This window comes from Apodemus sylvaticus, chromosome 12 (genome assembly GCF_947179515.1).
Source record: "Apodemus sylvaticus chromosome 12, mApoSyl1.1, whole genome shotgun sequence".
In the NCBI taxonomy this organism is placed as follows: Eukaryota; Metazoa; Chordata; class Mammalia; order Rodentia; family Muridae; genus Apodemus; species Apodemus sylvaticus.
In genome coordinates this window covers 30,801,708-30,822,493 of record NC_067483.1, presented here as the reverse complement: position 1 = coordinate 30,822,493, position 20,786 = coordinate 30,801,708, and the positions used below count along the sequence as shown (strand labels likewise).

General features: G+C 37.4%; 1 pseudogene; it reads left to right on the top strand.

Annotated features, from left to right (window-relative positions):
* Window positions 1-18,816: 18,816 nt before the first annotated feature.
* On the top strand, window positions 18,817-18,980 carry LOC127697993 (uncharacterized; annotated as a pseudogene).
* Window positions 18,981-20,786: the final 1,806 nt, after the last annotated feature.

Genomic DNA, 20,786 nt, shown 5'->3' with positions numbered 1-20,786 from the left:
TTAAATTAGGGCTGCAGTGGTAGTTTATTTGTTACAATGCTGGCATTGCTATCAAGGTGATCAAAATTCAATCCTAGAACCCATGCCAGAAAGGTGGGTAGTGGAGCTCAGGCTTGTAATATCAGTTTTAGGGCTATGGAAGAGGGAGTGAGGGTCAAGCAGATATCTGACCTTATGTAGCTGGTAACCACAGTATTTAAGTCCATGGATGGTGATAAATGTTGTCTTTAAAACACAAGAAGATGGATGGTTTTCTATGGAACTAAACCTGAGATTGGTTTCTGACTTCTAACTACACACGCACTCACACACATACAAATAAATACCCACAGTTTTAGTCTACTAAGATGATAAACCAGATCAGTTCTAAAAATTAATGTAATTCAATAGTTAAGATGAAAGTAGATAGAAGAGACACTGACCAGGTAGGAGAAAGAAATAGTAAAAGTCAACTGAAGTAATAAAAGTCAGGAGCTGGAACTAGTTAGGAGAAGAGCATTTGATCACAATCTTGGGGTCAGTGGGACACTTCAGTGCTTGAACCAAGTCCTGCAGAGAGACTCTATGACAGGGAATCCAGTTAGCTGCTCTTTCTCTCATTTATTGAGAAATGCCAGCAAGAGAAGCATTCTGAACCCTTTAGATTCTGCTCCTGCCTCAGTATCCTTCCTAATTTAGCATGTGTCCTTTCAAAAACCAAACATGGGATGAGTCTGTGAGCTCAAAGGAAGAAAACTGCCTATAACTGAGAGTATCATGTTAACTAACCTGGGTAAAATCCCTACAGGAAGTGAGTTATGGTGTTGATTCAACCTACTGAGATCTTCAGAGCCAGGGAGCATGGGGCTAACCAAAAGCTAAGATTCTTAAACTTAATCAAGGCAATGATTAAACCAGTATTCACTCAACATGAATGTTTTCTCCAGTGGATTCCATGAATATCAATATATCATGGACAAAATAGTATATTATTAAAAATTAATAACCTCATAGTTAAACAAGCTTTAAATATTTTATATTTTAAATTCCTCATTACATGTCTTGGGCTACTGAGAAACAGGGACTAGGGAAATATTACAATTCCCCAAACTTACATGTTCACACAAATTGTTTTCTAGAAATATCATCTCAGTATAGTAAATGCTCTGTGAAACATAGTTCATAAAATACCTATTTATCATCACATTTATTGTACATGTACTATTAGTAATCATAAATCTAAAAAAAACTTCGAAAATAATATAGAACCTTAAAGGAGAGAGAATTTCCATTCAGATTATAAGCAGGTTCAAAAGACACTTTGATTTGATCTTGAGAAATAGACAGATTTTGTATATTTCAGGATTAAGGGAAGGAAGTTAAGCAAGAATTAGTAACTAACGCAAATCATAACCCTGAGGAAAAAATGTCAGCATGCGACAAGGCAGAGTAGTTTAGGGATCTTGTAGAGGAAAAAATGTAAGTACATGAACAGGGACCTTGAGACAGAAGACTGTTGTTAGGTGAGGTATGGACAGTCAGGGCTTCTAGAAGTTTGTTCTCTACTCCATAGACAACATTACTCCAGGTTCATTGATGAAGGGGTAAAGGGTGCACATTTACATCTAAGCTGTGGATGCCAGAGGACATCCTTGGGTACCTCCTCATTTTCCCTCCCTCAGATTCTGTTCACCTTGATTTTGACATGGTCTTTCACTGGCCTAAAATGCACTAAGTAGGCTGGCTGACTTAAGTAACCAGGCCCAGAGATCCTTCTGCCCTGCCACTGAGATGGCAAGAATGTGTGACCACCTCATCTGATTTTTATTCTAACATATTTTCTGAGAATGGGATTCAGTATCTTGTGCTTTCAGGGTAAACATTGCATTTTGCCTACTGACCCATCTTCCCGACTGAATAATAACTGGCTACTGTGTTGGTGTCAGTGATAAGGAGGTCATCACAGTATCCCAAGACTCTGCTGATGGCAGTGGAGGTTAAAAGTAAAGTCAGGAGACATCCAGAGATCTCCTTACTGCCATGCCACATAGATGGTGTCAGAGAAGCCGCAAACCAGATGAAGATCTCATTGAAATGAACATTCACAAATGATGTGTGGCTTGAGCATATAGTGTGTAACACACTACACCTTCCACAACAAAATGTTTTCTATGCTTTGTTTTGATTTGCTTGTGTGTATTTTTATTTTGGGAGGAAAGTTACAAGGGTGGAGGGAAGATACTAGGGGATAGAGAGATGAGCTGGGCTGAGGTGTATGATATTAAAGTAGCAAATAATCAATAAAAAGTTTTTTAAAAACAGTATGTTCACAGTTAAACTGTTTTTACATTGTACTCATAAGTACTGTGTAGTTAACTCTCCAGATTAAATTATAAAATCGCAAACCCTTTGTGTTTTGCACCCTCCTTTTCTTTTGTCCTAGGCATGTACTGCATTGGCTGGTGTTATTTTTCCATGTGATTGTTATTGAGAATTCTCACAGCCTATTTGTGATTTGTGGCTTTCTTCTGCATTATTTGGGGGGGATATTTTCCATTTGCCTGTACATCTTCAAACTCTGTCCCACTGAAATTTTCAGTTATTGCACACTTTTAATAAGCTTCTATGAGAGAAATATGTCCAATTGGTGCCCCTTGCTTAATAATAGCTGTTACATAAGCAATAAACACTGCTGTGTGATATTTTTACATCCATTTGTTTTTATCCTCATAAGCACTACACTGAAGGAAATATTAATGCTTCCATTGTTAAGAGGAAAAAAATAAAAGGTCAAATACTTTAAACCAAATGACCAAGGAACTCTCTAGCATATCATAAAATCTGGGTACATTCTCAACTTTCTGCTTGTGATTAATTTCTAAGATGGCAGAAACAGTGTTGATTAACCCTTACATAACAATTCAAAGGAACAGTAAAAAGGTCTAACATAGATTGAGCATGTAACCAAGTTTAAGGAAAATCTACTCATAAATAAAAATAGCTTTTCCTACTTCCTTACTGACAGGACATCACTGTTCTTGTTAGTTTGTATTGTTAACTTGGCACACCTCAGATGAATCCTGGGAGAAGAGAAACCTCAGTTGAAGCATTGTTTCTTTAGAATGGCCTATGGCCAGGTCCTGGTTGTTCCCATTGATGATTTATGTGGGAGGAGCCAGCCCACTGTAGGTGACAGCATCCCTATGAATATAAGCCAGGAAGATCTAAGAAATCTACCTGAACATGGGTCAATGGGCAAGCCAGTAATCATCTTCCCTGCACTATTCCTGCCTCCAAATTCTTTCCTTGAGTTTCAGCCCTTACTCGCTTTAAAGATGAACTGTGACCTAGAAGGACATTCCTTTCCACCCAAGTAGTTTTGGTAAGAGTGTTTTATCACAGCAACAGAAGGCAAACCAAAATAACTACTATTTTCTTTATTATTTTAGGAATTAGCTAAATCTCACTCCAATCATTTGATCAATATTTATTGACATCTATTAAATATTCATTATTTGCCTAAAGGATATTTGGGAAATACATTTCGTTAAAGGGACAGAATATTCACTAAGGCCTACTTATTCCTTTCATGATGGTATTTCCCATAACAATTATCTATCCAAAAAATTGACATATGACTTACAAGTTTAATGTAATTTACTTGATAGGAAATAAAACAAGCTAAAACCCACAATTTAATAAATGAAAATGAAAAAATAAATGGGTAATTACATATCATCAACTAATTTGAACACTATGAATCAGAGTTCCATAAAATGTAAAATATAAGGTTAATTAAGCAATAACATATAACAGACGGAAAGTATATAGATTATGCCAATAAGTTATTACATATTGAACAAGAGTAGTGATGTACTAATGTGTAAATATAACCTATTGTTCGTCCTTCTATTTACCAGAAATTTGAAGACAGGCAACAAACTTAAACTGCATCTTAACTTTAGAATCTTGAAAGAGAAAGGATAGCAGTTCCTATTGTATGTATAGCTGATGGTAGGTTTTTAAGGTGTCACAATCATAAAAGATTAGGATGTAATGTGAGCCCCATCAATATTGTCATCTGAATACTAAAGTCATCTGAAGGATCTAAATATAAGGACTATGGATATTTTATATTACTTGAAAAACAAAGTGACGGTGCTGGTTAGTTTTCACTGTCTTCTTGATATAGTCTAGAATAACATGGGAAGGCGTTCTTTTTTAAACATTTCTATTATTATTACTATTATTATTTATTTATTTTGTGTATATAAGTACACTGTTGCTGTCTTCAGACACACCAGAAAATGGCATCAGATGCCATTACAGATGTTTTTGAGCCACCATGTCACTGAGCCATATCTACAGTCCCCAGGAAGGAATTCTTAATGAGAGATTAGCTGGGTTAAGTTGGCCTTTGGCCTTGTCTTCAGGGGAATTATCTTAATTATTAATTGATTTATAAACACAGCCCATTATGGGCACACCATTCTCTAGGAAAGAATCCTGAACAGAAAGTGAAAAACTAGCTAAGATCTAGCAATCAATGATGATTTTATTCTCTCTTTGCTCTTCACTTGTATGTGATGTGACCAGCTGCCTTGATTTATCCTCAAAGTTGAATGCAATCTAGAATTATAAACGTGATAAATCCTCTCTCCCATATAAGGTTTTAGATATTTATCACAACATCAGAAAGGGAACTATGACAGAGATGTAGTGCAGATGCAGAAATAACCATAGTTTTGAAATAACCAATGTAATGAAGAATTACATTGATGTGTTAGAATTCTCGGTGCTGAGACACTGTAGTGATATATGTAACAAACCCTGCCCTCCTCTCCATGAATGCCAGTTTGATTTAATTTATCAGGCTTACCACACTTAATGAAGACCACCTGGCTGAGTTCTGACTGGTGACTACAAACCAGAGACATAGAAGACATCCAGACTCTCCCACAAGATACTCCTTGTCCCCTCCCCCCATTTCTCATCTCTCCTCAACCTGGAAGATCCTAGGATAAAGAATTTAGTGAATGACTTTACCATCACCACCAAAAACAGGGAACAGAGTTTGCATTTTAATGATCATGTACTCTGCATGCCTTAACCTTAACTTAGCTTCCAGAATATTGATACCCTATTAGTCCTGAACATGTATTTTGATATCACTTAGGTCTTAAGGTAATCACAGGAGTTGGCTTAGTAACTGATTAGAGCAATGAAAGAATTATTCAAACAAGTCTTGACAGGTTGGAGAGATGCTTCAGAGATTTAAGAACAGTTGCTGCAAGGGGTGGTTCACCATTGTCTGGAACTCTACCTCCAGCGGATCTGTTAGCCTCTTTTGGCTTTCACTAGTATTTACATTCACCTGTATCTGGGCATCCATACCCATTTAGATCCCCATTATGATTTTCACATATAATAGCTGTGTGACCTTAACCAAATTTATTTAATCTTATTGAATTTTCTCTTTCTTTACTGAGACACTCCTAGAATAAAGGTTATAAGAATTAAATTCTATAGTTAATGTGCTTGGTTTGTAGGAGGAACTCTGTAAAAGAAATATGACCACAACTTAATACTTACCATTACTTAACCATTACTTAGTACTTACATAACGCTCAGAGATCTCTATGCACAGAATATCAAGTTAAACCATATTTTTGCAATCATGCATTAGTAGGCACTATTTGATTTCTCATTGGTGTGTAATGATTTCACAGAGGCTAAGATCTTAAAACATCATGTTCCTTTTAATGATTTCATTCAGAGACATGGTGTTGACTTGCTAAATAAAAGGAAAAGGTTTTATTTTCTTCCTTATGTCTCTGTGCTTATTTATTCCACCTCTTTTCTGACAGAGTAGCCTGTGTTTAATATGCACAACTGCAGGTCATTAATTCTCAAAGTCTCTCTTAAATCAATCCTTTGGATGTGGAGTAGAATCTTAATGCAGCTTCGGTAGTTCAGACTCTCATCTAATTTGTTACAAGGTGTCAGAACAGACACAAAAAATGTATATTAACTATTTCAATGAAGTGTGTGTGTGTGTATGTGTGTGGTATATATTCATTTCAGGAATTTGTTTTCTTTTAAAAGTAGTTACAAACAGAAAGCTATCCAAGGATAGGTGTACATACAGGTTTAATTAGTACAAGAATTCTGTGAGTTAAACAACTTTTGGGAATACTTCTATTTCATAGCTATAGCTATTTTTAGAATTGTCTACATAAAGCAAATATGGCCACTACTTCACACTTACCATTACTTGACCATTACTGCGTACTTACACAGCATTTGTTGTGCAAATGTCAGTTTAGTAACTGATCATGAATGGCCCAGAGCTTTGTTTTACTTGTAAACATTTTTTATTATAAGTATTAAAATTTAGAAATCTATTAACGGTATTACCTTAATAGTTTTTGTTTCACTTGTCTAATTACTGACACTTCTGTCAGCATTTCACATTTACCAAGAGTAATAAAGTTTGTGAAGCACCTGCTTAAATCTTTGTTCTTGAGTTTTTATTCAACTGTCTTACAGATTTTGATAATGGTTACTTAACTCCAAGATACAGCTCTTTACTAATTTACATTTTTGAAACACTCGCTCTTTGCTACAGCTTATATTTCATTCTATTCCTTTCATTTGTTTACAACATTTTTTCATTCTTAAACTTTTTTCTTTACTGTTTTAAGTTTAGCATGGAAAACCTATATTTCTCCTCCCCTGACTCCTGAAATCCTTTGAGTTTTCTACTGTCCCCATAGTTCAGCTTGTTTTGAAATATCATATACTATAATCAGACAAAATTGAGGCTTTGTAGTGAGTGAGGCATTGATATTTTCTTCATGTCTTGCAATGACTTTGTATCTCATTCCTCTTCAGCCCTGAATAATAGCCATTGTCTAAATGTTACTGGTTTATTTATCTATCCAACTACTACAGAATATATCAGTTGTTTCCGAAGTTAGACTGTTATAAATGAAGCTTCTATAAGTGCCTGTGAGCAGGGTTTTCTAGAACATAAATTTCCATTTCCTTTGGATCAGTGTAAAGAAATACAGAGGATCTTGTGTTAAATTTATATTTACACACACAGGGAATGTCCAAGTAGTCTTCTCTTTTAGATTCTGTTTATTTTTATTTATGTATCTGTGTCTGTGTATGTATATGTATATGTGTATGTCAGTACAAATAGAGGCCAGAACATGTTAGCTTCTTTAGATTTGAAATCTGCAGGCAGTTGAGAACCATTGGACAAGGAAGCTGGGAATAGAAATCAGATATTCAGTAACAACAGTAAGGACTTTACAATTTCCAAACATCAATCTAGCTTTTGGCAAATTATTGTTCAAATTTGTTAAACCATTTTGCTGTTCCTCCAAAAATGTAGAAGAGTTTCTAGCTCTCCTCATACTTGCTGCCACTGCTTTGGCTGTTGGACATCTCAGTAGGTGGACAGTTAAAATTTCTGTTCTGATTTCACTTTTCTGACAATAGACAGCATGAAGTATATTTTCTAAAGCCATTCAACATTGGTGTGTCATGTTAGATGAATGGAGCTGATGGTATTTTAAACTGCACTATATGCAGTCACTGTATAGATTTGCAGAAACCTGCAACCCTTGATCCATTGAGTCATCTGGTCAGTGAACCTGTGTTACGAACTGATCCTGTCCCTTATATTAAATGAAATTTTAATTTCAGCATTTTGTACATTTTTATGTCAACTTCACACAAGTCCAAGTCATTTGAGAGTAAGGGACCTCAATTAAAAAAATTGCTTCCATAAGATCAAGATATAGACAAGCCTGTAGGACATTTTCTTAATTAGTGATGAATGGAGGAGGGCCCAGCTAATTGTGGACAGTGCCATCCCTGGGTTAGTGGAAGTGGGCTCTGTTATAAAGCAGACCAAGGCAGCCATGATGGGCCAACCAGTAAACAGACCCCCTCCATAGCCTCTTCATGAGCTCCTGCCTTCAGGTTCCTACCTGCACTGCTTTTAATAATAAAGAGTTGTATGAATCTGTGAGTGAAACCAACCCTTTCCTCCCCAAGTTGCTTTGGTCACAGTGTTCTATCACAGAAGTAGAAACTCAAACTAAGAAATCAAGTAGGATTCTATTTGGATATCTACAGGATGTGTAGAAGGCAATTAAGGCTCAATGAAATTCTTTTTTTTAAATTCGATATATTTTTATTTACATTTCAAAATGATTTCCCCTTTTCTGCCCCCCCCACCCCCTGAAAGTCAAATAAGCCCCCTTCCCTCCTCCTGCTCTCCCATCCATACCTTCCCACTTCCCTGTTCTGGTATTGCCCTATACTACTACACTGAGTCTTTTCAGAACCAGGGGCCACTCCTCCATTCTTCTTGGACATCATTTGATGTGTAAATTATGTTTTGGGTATTCTAGTTTTCTAGGTTAATATCCATTTATTAGTGAGTGCATACCAGGACTGATCTTTTGAGAGATCAAATTGTTACCTCACTTAGTATATTGTTCTCCAGCTCCATCCATTTGCCTAAGAATTTCATGAATTCTTTGTTTCTAATGGCTGAATAGTACTCCATTGTGTATATATAACACATTTTTTGCATCCATTCTTCTGTTGAGGGATACCTGCATTCTTTCCAGCTTCTGGCTATTATAAATAGGGCTGCTATGAACATAATGGAGCATGTATCCTTATTACATGCTGGTGAATCCTCTGGGTATATGCCCAGGAGTGGTATAGCCGGATCTTCCAGAAGTGACATGCCCAGTTTTCTGAGGAACCGCCAGACTGATTTCCAGAGTGGTTGTACCAATTTGCATCCCCACCAGTAGTGGAGGAGTGTTCCTCTTTCTCCACATCCTCGCCAACACCTGCTGTCCCCTGAATTTTTAATCTTAGCCATTCTGACTGGTGTAAGGTGAAATCTCAAGGTGAATCCACAACCAATCTGGACCTGGTTGGAGTGATAGGACTTGTTAGAAGAAGGTGATGCATATTTAACTTCCATGTTTGCAAAAAACTTAAATAAAGCCTGAGATATCATTTGTTACAGATATTGATAGGAAAAAATCAAGTCATATTCTCTTGGAACTTTCTATCTTTATTTTGCAATGAGTTTGAAAGAATGATTTATGGTATATAATTGAGTACTAGATATATATTACTGCCAAAATGATGTTTATTCTCTTCTTACGATGTTTAAAATTTATGTATAAAATGGAATACCTTCTTTATGTTTTTTAAGAATAATTATCCATTATTTAAGAATAATTTGGTCTTGATATTTCTTCAACTAAATATTTTTAAGCAATGTATTAACTAGTTTTTAATAGTTTGCTATTTTATACTTTGTCTCAAGAATATATATTTTATAATGTATAATTTATACTTAAATTTACCAATTTAAACATCAAAAAATTCATATTTGAGAATGGAAAACCTTTTAACTTGATGAACTTTAATAGAATCTAACAAATTTTGTTGTGAGTCACTCTGAGTTCAGGTACAGGTAAGGTCATGAGAACTTAGAAAATTTGTCTCTGACCCGCATCTTTCCAGTATCAACATATGTGTAATTAAATTATAACTACTGAATTTCTGATAATAAATGTTCCATATGCATAAGGATATGTGCTTCACTATGTTCATAGCAGCCCTATTTATTATAGCCAGAAGCTGGAAAGAACCCAGGTATCCCTCAACAGAAGAATGGATACAAAAAATGTGGTATATCTACACAATGGAGTACTATTCAGCCATTAGAAACAATGAATTCATGAAATTCTTAGGCAAATGGATGGAGCTGGAGAACATCATACTAAGTGAGGTAACAATTTGATCTCTCAAAAGATCAATCATGGTATGCACTCACTAATAAGTGGATATTAGCCTAGAAAACTAGAATATCCAAAACATAATTTACACATCAAATGATGTCCAAGAAGAATGGAGGAGTGGCCCCTGGTTCTGAAAAGACTCAGTGTAGCAGTATAGGGCAAAAACAGAACAGGGAAGTGGGAAGGGGTGGATGGGGAAACAGGAAAGGGAAGAGGGCTTATGGGACTTTCAGGGAATGGAAAGCCAGAAAAGGGGAAATCATTTGAAATGTAAATAAAAAATATATCAAATATAAATGAATTCATGAAATTCTTAGGCAAATGGATGGAGCTAGAGAACATCATACTAAGTGAGGTAACCCAGACTCAAAAGGTGAATCATGGTATGCACTCACTAATAAGTGGATATTAACCTAGAAAACTGGAATACCCAAAACATAATCCACACATCAAATGAGGTACAAGAAGAAAGGAGGAGTGGCCCCTGGTTCTGGAAAAACTCAGTGAAACAGTATTCAGCAAAACCAGAACGGGGAAGTAGGAAGGGGTGGGAGGGAGGACAGGGGAAGAGAAGGGGGCTTACGGGACTTTCGGGGAGTGGGGGGGCTAGAAAAGGGGAAATCATTTGAAATGTAAATAAATTATATCGAATTAAAAAAATCAAAAAAAAAAAGAGAGAGTTGACAGTATAGGTCACCTATACTCTAAATAATAGATCTCTCTCTTTCCCTCTCTCTCTCTCTCTCTCTCTCTCTCTCACACACACACACACACACACAGAGAGAGAGAGAGAGAGAGAGAGAGAGAGACAGAGACAGAGACAGAGACAGAGACAGAGAGAGAGAGACAGAGAGAAGATGGATGTATAAACAGATCTACAGATGGAGGATAGGCAATAGATAAGACAGATGACAGGTAAATAGATAGCTGGAATTGGTATGTAGACAGACAGTTACTTATTGAACGAGTAGAAAAATAAGGAAAATGTTCACCTGGGTGAAAATATCTAGGAAACCAAGTTAACTTTGCTCTTGAGTCACATGGAAATTCCTAGAGGCTTACACAATAGACAAAGCCTAAATTCCAACCTGAGTCCCTAGAAATCCTGATTTCCTAAATTTCTGTGCTCTCAGTGGAATTCTGGGGAAAAAAATCACTGCCACACAGGAATTGTATGGGAAAGACATACCTGTCAGGCTAGAGCTGGATGAAAGAAAGATCCCAAGTTTTCAAACAAGTCTTAACTGCAAGCCAGTGACAGCACCCAGGCTTGGGTTCTAATTCTGTTTACAGTTGCTTTGGGTCTCATACTCTGGAACTGGTAAGGGCAATCAGAAGTCCTTTTTTCAGGAAACCTGAAAAATGTGTTTTCAGGTTTTGTTCAAGTGAGTTAGAACAGAGAAAGGTCAGAGGATTTAGGTTTATGCTCCTTTGTATGCATGTAGGGTACCACAAAAGGGAATGAGCTGCTGTGAGTGCTAAGGAGATGTCAGAATCAGAGCCACAGATGGGAGACTACGCAGCTGTCAAGCCTAGAGTCATGAAGCACCGAATGAATAAAGTGCTTGTGTTCTTAAATGATCAAACCCCAGTGCCCCTGCGCTCCAGGTAACTGTCATGAGTATCCTGGGCTCACTAACACTCTCCCAAATGAAAATTCCTTTCATCAATTAATTTTACATAATTTTGGTTTATCCTATAGGCCATTTCCAAATCATATTCTTTGGAATATTTGATTAGACAAACATGTGACTTTCATCTTTTCTTTCCTGTATTTTTGCTTTTGATTTTATTTGGGCCGAGAGTGGGGTATATACATGGATATGGAGATCAGAGTTTGACCTCAGTGGTTTTTTTTTTTCCCTTCATTTTTCTCTCTTGCTTTTGTTATTGGTTAAAGATTCATTTTATTTCGTGTGTGTGTGTGTGTGTGTGTGTGTGTGTGTGTGTACATGAGTGCATGCACCCTTGGAACTAGAGCTATAGGTGGTAAGAATCAAGGGTGGCGTCTCTTACTCACTGTGCTTGTGAATCCCCAAGCAAGACTGACTTACCCATGGGTTTCCCATTTACCTCCCCACTGATATATATTTCACTAGTCTCCTGCCTAGATTTTCTTTCTTTTCTTCCTTTCTATTTTCTCTTTCTTTTTCTTATTTCTTTTTCCCTCTCTTAATTCTGGGGCTAGAACTCAGGTCTTTATGCTTGCTTAGCAAGTATGTGACAAACCAATTCATGACTCATAGCTATCTTTACTCTTTCAGCTCCTTCTTTCTCCTTTATTATAACTGTTGTAAAACTCAGTTTCTTTGTAATAATAATTATGTCTTTGTTGCATTTAGTTTGCTGGTAAATCATCTACTAAGTTGCTAGCTATTACATGGGAATCTTTTTAAATGTACAACCTTTATTTAATCCCTACGAAGTATGGAATTTCATAGACTCTTGTTACTTCCCCTAGGGCAAAATCAAGTAATATAGATGGTGGGCCAGGACACACTCATGCTGGGTTTCCAGTAGACTGGCGTGCAGTTCCCAGCAGCAATATCTGGCAGCTCACAACTGCATGTAATATAGCTTCAGGGAATCAGACGCCTTCTGCTGACTTCTGACAGCACCAACACATGCTTGTAAACATATAATGCATACATACATATGAATAAAACAAAATGAATCTTTAAAAATATTCACAAAAAGAAAGGAGAGCAGAGGATATACCGAGAATACTCACACACTAATTTTAGACATGATTGGTCAGGAATAATGAACACAATCTCTGAGTCCAAGTGTTGCTTAACTAAATGAGCAACCCAGGTGACTCAAAGGTTTCAACATGACACAATAATAAGAAAAGGAGAATGTAATGCAAAATGTGCCATTTGCTGAGTTTAAGCCAATGCAGTGTTAACTGTTAAGTTATATGTTTTGAGTGCCTGTAAACCTATTCATTTCATTTTGCCAGACTTCCCTAACACCTTTTCTCTGCTTATTGGAACCGTGGTGTTTAGTGTGGGCTTGAGTAGCATTGTTTTCCTTGGCTGAGGAGGTTCCCATATATTTTCATTTGCTGCCTCTTTTAGACAGTGAAATGCTTTGTTTTTGCTTACAGCATCTCCTCAGACTCGCTGAAAGCCTCCAAGTAAACCGTCTGCCCTTTATTCTGGAATTAATATTTTGTTGTTATTCTTAGCAGAGAACATCTGCCTCGCACCCTGGCATCCTTTATCCTTCTGGCAATTACGGAGGCTCCGAGGAGGCACATTCTCTTTCCTTGAAAATTGATCATTTGCTTAAAAGTGTGCGTAGAATCCCTTACCTTTCACAATCCTCTCACCTATTTGCAGAACTGCAGAACTCACAGAGTCCTGGGAGATAATTTAGTTTAGCCTTCTCATTTTACATCTGATAACTCTGAATGATGAGCCTGTTAGTTCAAGGTCACCTCCTGTTTCAGAGATGAATCTAAATTCAAAACACATGTTCTCATTTCAAATCTAATAACTCTCTTTCTACATATTAGTTTTTTAAACTAGGAATTTTGTAGGCACGGGACACTGATCTGGAGCCTAGAATTCTGTCCAGCAGGATGTGAGAAGGCCACAAAATCACTGCATACAATGTATATTTGCTCTGGGGGTTTCCACAAAGCTGCCTCCTGATCTCTGTTCCCTTGGACAAATAAACATTAAAAGTCTGACATTCAAAATTTGTTCATTTGTAATAACAACAAGGTTGAAGCCTATTCAGAATATGGGAGTTAAGCATTAATGGATTTATTAATTTGGCTCTGGGCAATTGCTTTTACGAAAACCAAATAAGTCACTGCATCACTGCCTGTGGCTTGTTCTTCCTCCATAGAAACAGTAAAAATTGCAGAACCGTGCTGCGACTTCTTCTCCTTTTAAATATGACCCTTTTAATTTTTTTCTTTCTGTATTTGACCATGTGTCTTTATATAATTGTATTCAGTGACCAAAAAGGCCAGAAGAAGGCACTGTATCTCCTGGCTCAGTGGGGGAAGATATTTACCACCCAGACCTTATTGATGGCCTAGGTTTGGTGCATGAAGCACATGATAGAAGGAGAGCATTAACTTTTGAAAGCAAAGCATGCAAATGCTCTGAAATGCTTAGACACACAACACACACACACACACACACACACACACACTTCATATTCCCAACTAATGCAAAAAATAAATTTAAAAATAAATCCTAAAAGAGAAAGAATTTCCATCTCTCAAGAATTGTATTAGGAGAGATAAGCACACTAAACAGGTAACAAATAAAAGGTGTGAACTGGGTATCTGGTTCACACATAAGAGGGTTGTAAAATGATTGTCACAAAGGAACCATACAGATCCTGAAAGTGGAATGCTTGGGAAAACCTACTCTGGGTACTACCATTCATCTAGGTCCTGAGGATTTGACCCAGCTGAATATGCCAGGGCTGAGGGGAGAACCAGAGCAATTGATATGATCAGATGAAGAGCAATAAAGTCTTTGTTCACATCAGTAGCTTTTCCTTGTATAGGTGAGCACCAGTTCACCAACGAGATGCCCGAAGTTGATTTTGCTTATGCCCAGGAGAGGAAGAGGAATTGCTTTCTCTTCCTATCCCTAGCAGCTACACAATGGCCAGGATTTCTTACATGTATGCTACCTAATTCCTGAGATAAGCAATGGCATCATTTTCTGAAAGAGTGGGCAAAGAGAGGCCAATGACATCACAGTTGAATTGTGAGCATTACATGTGCTTACAAACCTCATGCTACATTAAGAAACCATTACTAAATATAGGTGCAGGAAGCGTAAGAGTAGGTGCTGGAACACAATTAAGGGGCAAAAATACCCTGGGGTTGGAGAAATGACTCATCAGTTAAGAGCACTGGCTGCTTGCTCTTCCAGAGGTCCTGAGTTCAATTCCTCGAAACCAGAGGGTGGCTCACAACCATCTATAATGGTATCTGATGCCTTCTTCTGGGATGAAGGTGTACATGCAAATAGAAAACTCATAAATAAATAAAAATCTTTACAAAAATATAGACTCAAATATGTGTGTCTATTAAGTGTCTTAACAGAACATTCTGGTAATTTAGGTGATGTTTACAAGACAAAACAGAGGAGTCCATGATGACATCAAGGTCTCTTTAAGTTAATCAATGATGAGTGAAATATTTATTAAGATGAAGAGAAACTGAAGCAGGTTGTGGCTGGAGCAATAGCATTCTTTTCTGATCAATCCCAAAGTACAACTCCCAAAAGACATACAAGTACAATACCTTTGACAGTCATCACAGGCACATCCACGAGAAGTTAAATGCATTGTAATCTTTTTTTATTAGATATATTCTATATTTACGTTTCAAATGATTTCCCCTTTCCTGGTTCCCTCCTCCCCAAAAGTAGCATAAGCCCTCTTCCCTCTTCCCGTTCCCCAATCAATACCATCCTGCTTCCCTGTCTTGATATTCTCCTACACTGCTGCACTGAGCCTTTCCAGGACTAGGGGCCTCTCCTTCTTTCTTCTTGGACATCATTTGATATGAGAATTGTGTCTTGGATATTCTGAACTTCTGGGTTAATATCCACTTATCAGTGGGTGCACACCATGTGTGTTCTTTTGTGATTGGGTTATCTCACTTAGGATGATATTTCCCAGTTCCACCCATTTACCTAAGAATTTCATGAATTCATTGTTTTTAATAGTTAAGCTCAAGTCCAAGTGGATCAAGGACCTCCACATAAAACCAGACACACTGAAACTAATAGAAAAGAAACTGGGGAAGAGCCTTGAGCACATGGGCACAGGGGAAGATTTCCTGAACAGAACACCAATAGCTTATGCTCTAAGATTAAGAATTGACAAATGGGACATCATAAAATTACAGTTTCTGTAAGGCAAAGAACACTATCAATAGGATAAAAAGCCAACCAAAAAATTAGGGAAAGATCATTTACCAGCCCTACACAGAGGGCTAATATCCAAGATATACAGAGAACTCAAGAAGTTAGACTCCAGAGAGCCAAATAACCCTATTAAAAATGGGGTGCAGAGCTAAGTAAAGAATTCTAACCTGAGGAATAGCGAATGGCGAAGAAGCACCAAAAGAAATCTTCAACATCCTTAGTCATCAGGGAAATGCAAATCAAAACAACCCTGAGATTTTACCTCACACCAGTCAGAATGGCTAAGATCAAAAATTGAGGAGACAGCAGGTGCTGGTGAAGATGGGGAGAAAGAGGGACACTCCTCCACTGCTGGTGGGGTTGCAAGCTGGTGCAACTACTCTGGAAATCAGTTTGGATATTCCTCAGAAAACTGGGCATGATACTACTGGAGGACCCGTTATATCACTCCTGGGCATATATCCAGAGGATTCCCTGGCATTCAATAAGGAACATGCTCCACTATGTTCATAGCAGCCCTATTTGTAATAGCCAGAAGCTGGACAGAACCCAGATGTCTCTCAACAGAGGAATGGATACAGAAAATGTGGTATATTTACACAATGGAATACCACTCAGCTATTAAAAGCAATGTATTGTAGTCTTAAGGGAATTTAAAACCACCCTGGGCAGTAGTTTAGGTCTTGTTTACCAAACACAAGTAAATTAAAACACAAGTATAGTTAAAACTAAATAAGGAAGGACTGGAGAAATGGCTCAGCTATTGAGGGCTCTTGCCCTTGCAGAGGACCTGAGTTTAACTACAGACAACCAAACACCTAAAGCCTCAGAACTCTCTGTAGTGCCTGCTCTAGGGGAGTCTGCACTCTATATTCAAATACAGGTACCCAAGAAAGATACCTGCACATACACACAACTGAATTAATAATAATAATAATAATAATAATAATAATAACCCCAAAACTTAAAAAAAGTTCTGCATTGTATCAAATGTTACTATGAACTGTAAAATTCTCCCTATATTAGAAAGAAATCCAAGGTTCAGCTCAGAAGAAGAGTTGAGCATTAGAATAAAGAATATGTATTTCAATATCTAATTTTTGCAATAAAAGTACACAATTTTCAGTCCTTTTCTGGTCTGATATATGTGTTGAAGCAAAGATTGTTAATTTAAAGAAAGAATTTTGGCCTCCTTGGGGGAAGCTTTGGGGGTGAGGTATAAAGCAAAATCAACATAGGTCAGCAATGTTTTGAAAACTGAGTGAGATGCCTCGAAGGAACAGCATATTATCTGAAATACGCTATTTGACACATACGTACATGAATTTTACCGATCGTACTTCAGATACCATGTGTTTTGTACATGCATTTCAATACAAATTTGAAATTCCTTCTAAAGCACATTATAGAATTCTTTTCCCCATTGTATTCATTGCTATTGTTTAGTTTTATAATAGAATTTTATGTATGAAATATTTTGATGTCAAGTTGCTGGGTGACAACAGAGTCTTATCATAGTTGTGTTAGGGGCTATATGAATGAAATGAAATGAGAAACATTAGCTCTCTTCCCCACCACTTTATTGATTTGAAGTTATCAAATTGTTATTAGTTGGTTTTACCCTTGCGAGGCTGGCTGCTGTGCTGCAGAAGTGCCTTCTGTTCAACATGTCTGTGTCTCTGGTGCTCACCACAGTGTCTGCCATCACGTTAGCATTCAATGCCTTGACACTATTCATGCATGCATGAATAAATGCATATGAATAAACATGCACATGAACATGGGAAGAAATGTAGGGAGAAGTTATCTTTTCTCAGTCTAAACTTTTACTGTTGATTTGTATGAATCTCAAACTGGTCCTTCCTGCTATCTAACTTTCAAAGCTGTGAGAACACACTTGTACACACATTACATAATGTATAATTTACTATTCAAGTTTTGAAATAACTCTGTTTAGTGGGGCTGGAAATCAGCGAGTAAATGTGTTTGATGCCCACCCTGATGAGCTGTATACAATCACTGAGATTCAGATGGAAGAAACTCAGAAAGTTGTCCTCTGACCCTCACACATGTGTGTGCATCATGGTGCATGCATTCTCTCAGAATCATTGAAATAATTTTTTAAAATATAAAAGGTGCATTCTATAATATATCTTTTTTACTTGCAGTGTGAAACTTGGAGTTTCGTATACTGTCAGGATGTTGTACAAGATTGTCGACATTTAGAAAAGAATCAATGTACCTACTTAATTACCCTCAATCCCTCTCACTGTGGAAAAGCACTGACTTTTGTCTGTCTCTAGATTTTTGACAACTTTATGTGACTGGGTCTTGTCCTGTGTGGTCTTTCATAACTGGCTTTAGGTAGCATATCTTTCCAGGTAAAGTCCCATGTACCAATACATCTTTTAAAAAAAAATGACTAAGCTCTTCTCGACTTGGGGGAGGTGATCCACCGAATTTTGTAGAGATCATTTAAAGAGCATTTAGGTTATTTGTAATTTTTTTAGTACATGACTAATGCTGTGAGAACCATGCAGGCTTTTGTGCGGATGTGGATTTTCCTTTCTTTGAAATATACCTAAGATCAGAATTATTGAACCCTGTGATGACTCTACCTTTGGTGATATTAGTAACTGTTATCTATTTCCTCAGGGATCTACACCATCCTTACAATCCACCTGTAATGTACGAGGCTGCCATGTTCCTTGTAATCTCACCAAACCTTACTATAGGTTTTCTGTTTGATCATAGCTTTGTTGTTGGGCGGGAGCTTCTGATTTCCATGCTCTAGTGACAAGCAATGTTGAAGATCTTTTTATGAAATTAAGATCAAATTGCATCTTTGTGCCTTGAGAAGTGGAAATCTGAACCTTTGCCCAAAAGACAGAAAAAAAGGACTCTGAGTGTGTGTGTGTCGCTCTGGAAGACATAGGAGGAGATTTAAGGTTATAGATGATTGTGAAACATCCACCTTAGGACTTGGTAACTGAAAGCAGGTTCTCTGGAAAAGCAACAAATGCTCTTTACTGCTGGGTTGTCTCGCCAGAGTCAGTTTATATTGTATTAAGATGTAATATATCATTTCTCGGCCTTTTGGCTAAGATCAAGTGTAGTCTTAAGATGTAATATATTCTGTAATAATTCTCTTACTGGCTATATGATTTACAATATTTTTCGCAGCAATGTAGGGTTTCCTTGACCAGTTTCTTGATGTAGTTGTGAGCTCAATAACTAAAGCTTAGATAATATCTGGCTTTGTATTTTCTTTAGTTGTTCTTTGTGATTTAGGTCTAATGTCTGAAAATGTTATTTACTTTCTAATTAACTTTGTTGAAAATAAGTGCAAATAACTGCCCTCCTAACTTTCTTGCTTTTTTTGGCTCCTCTCATGCGCAGTAGAAACCTCTCAGCCATTTCCAATCATTAAGAAGAAACTGACTGATATTTTTTTTTTCTAAAAATTAGCCCAACCTGGCACTGAGTTGATCCAATACCAGATTTCTACATTCCAGTTAGTGGCCATACCTAGTTAACATAAGGTCTCTTGCTTCAAGGGGGAAAGATATCTTAAAGAAACATGAACATATAGAGAAAAGAAGATAACCAGGAGACCTTAAGAACCTTATCAACAAGGATTAACATTCTACCAGGGCAAGAGCAGTATGTGTTTCATGAAAGAGATTAAGCCTGTTCTGAGAGCACAGACACACCATTCACCCTTCACTTACCCTGGGGATATGTCTCCATTGCATACATCTAGCCCCTCAAGGAAACAACATAAAATATCAAACAATGAAATCAGGCTCTGAAAGAGTAATCTTAATTTTAATCCTTTGGGGTTAGTTGTTGTTGTTGTTGTTGAATCTCATGGCTTGCCAGAATTTAATATGGATGCAGATCACTTGCTCAAAACAAGATCCTTCCTTAGCACATCCTGAGAGATTGTTAGAGGTAGTGATTTTAATAACCACTAAACAAGCCTGGCCTAGACCAGGCAGGGAACACTCTCAACACCAAGGCTAATGCAAAAGGGAAAAGAATTTATCTCTTTTCCTAGACACAGTTTGGTTTTTCAGTCAGGCTGAGTTCTTGACATGACTTTTAGCAAGTGGTGTTTAAAACCAATAGACAGATTAGTGCTTTTCTCTGCAGCTACATGAGAATTCTTCACTTTGCATTTCTTGTCTGGGTTTGGTTACCTAACCTGTGGTTCTCATCCTTCCTAATGATATTACCCTTTAATAGAGTTCCTAGTATTATGGTGACCCCCAACTATAAAAAGGATTTTCTTGTCACTTCATAAATGGAATTTTGCTTCCAAGCAGTGTCTCAGTTCCTAAGACTATCTGAAGAAAATATGTATTTTCCCAACAGTTGTAACCCACTGGTTGAGAACTGTACATAAGTGAAAACCACCACCACCACCACCACCACCACCACCACCACCACCACCACCATCACCACCACCACCAACAACAACAACATCCACATTACTTCACAGGAACATGACAAATTCTGCTAATAGCATATACCTATTGAGGGTTCAAACCAACTCTAAAGAGGCAAGCTTACAAAGATCTATTGTGCAAGGGTGGAGAGAGAAGTGGGCAGGGGAGATAGCTCAGGCACTAGCTCTGTGTCGGGGTGATGTGCCAAACACCATACTAACCTTTGTGGAGAGGACCTTTAAGGGGAGACTGCCTTTCAATATAAGACTGAAAGCATTTAATGTGCCCTTAACTCAATCTAAGACCTGTTGGTATATTCAGAGAAATTGTTCTGCCATCCCACAGGCTTTCTAGTGTACAGTGCATTCACAGTGAATACTTCCCACACTTTTGAGCTCTAGAGCATACAGCTTGTCTTGGAGCTGATAGATATCACAATGCAATGATCAGGGTAGAACTGCAGAGTTGAGCCAGAATCAGAGGGTTCTAGTTCAGCCTTCCCATACAGAATTCTCAGAATAAACAAAAACTTGTTTGGATTTCTAGCCTCTTCCTTTTCTTTCCAGGTCCTTTTATGTATTTATTCAACTGTGTCCAGA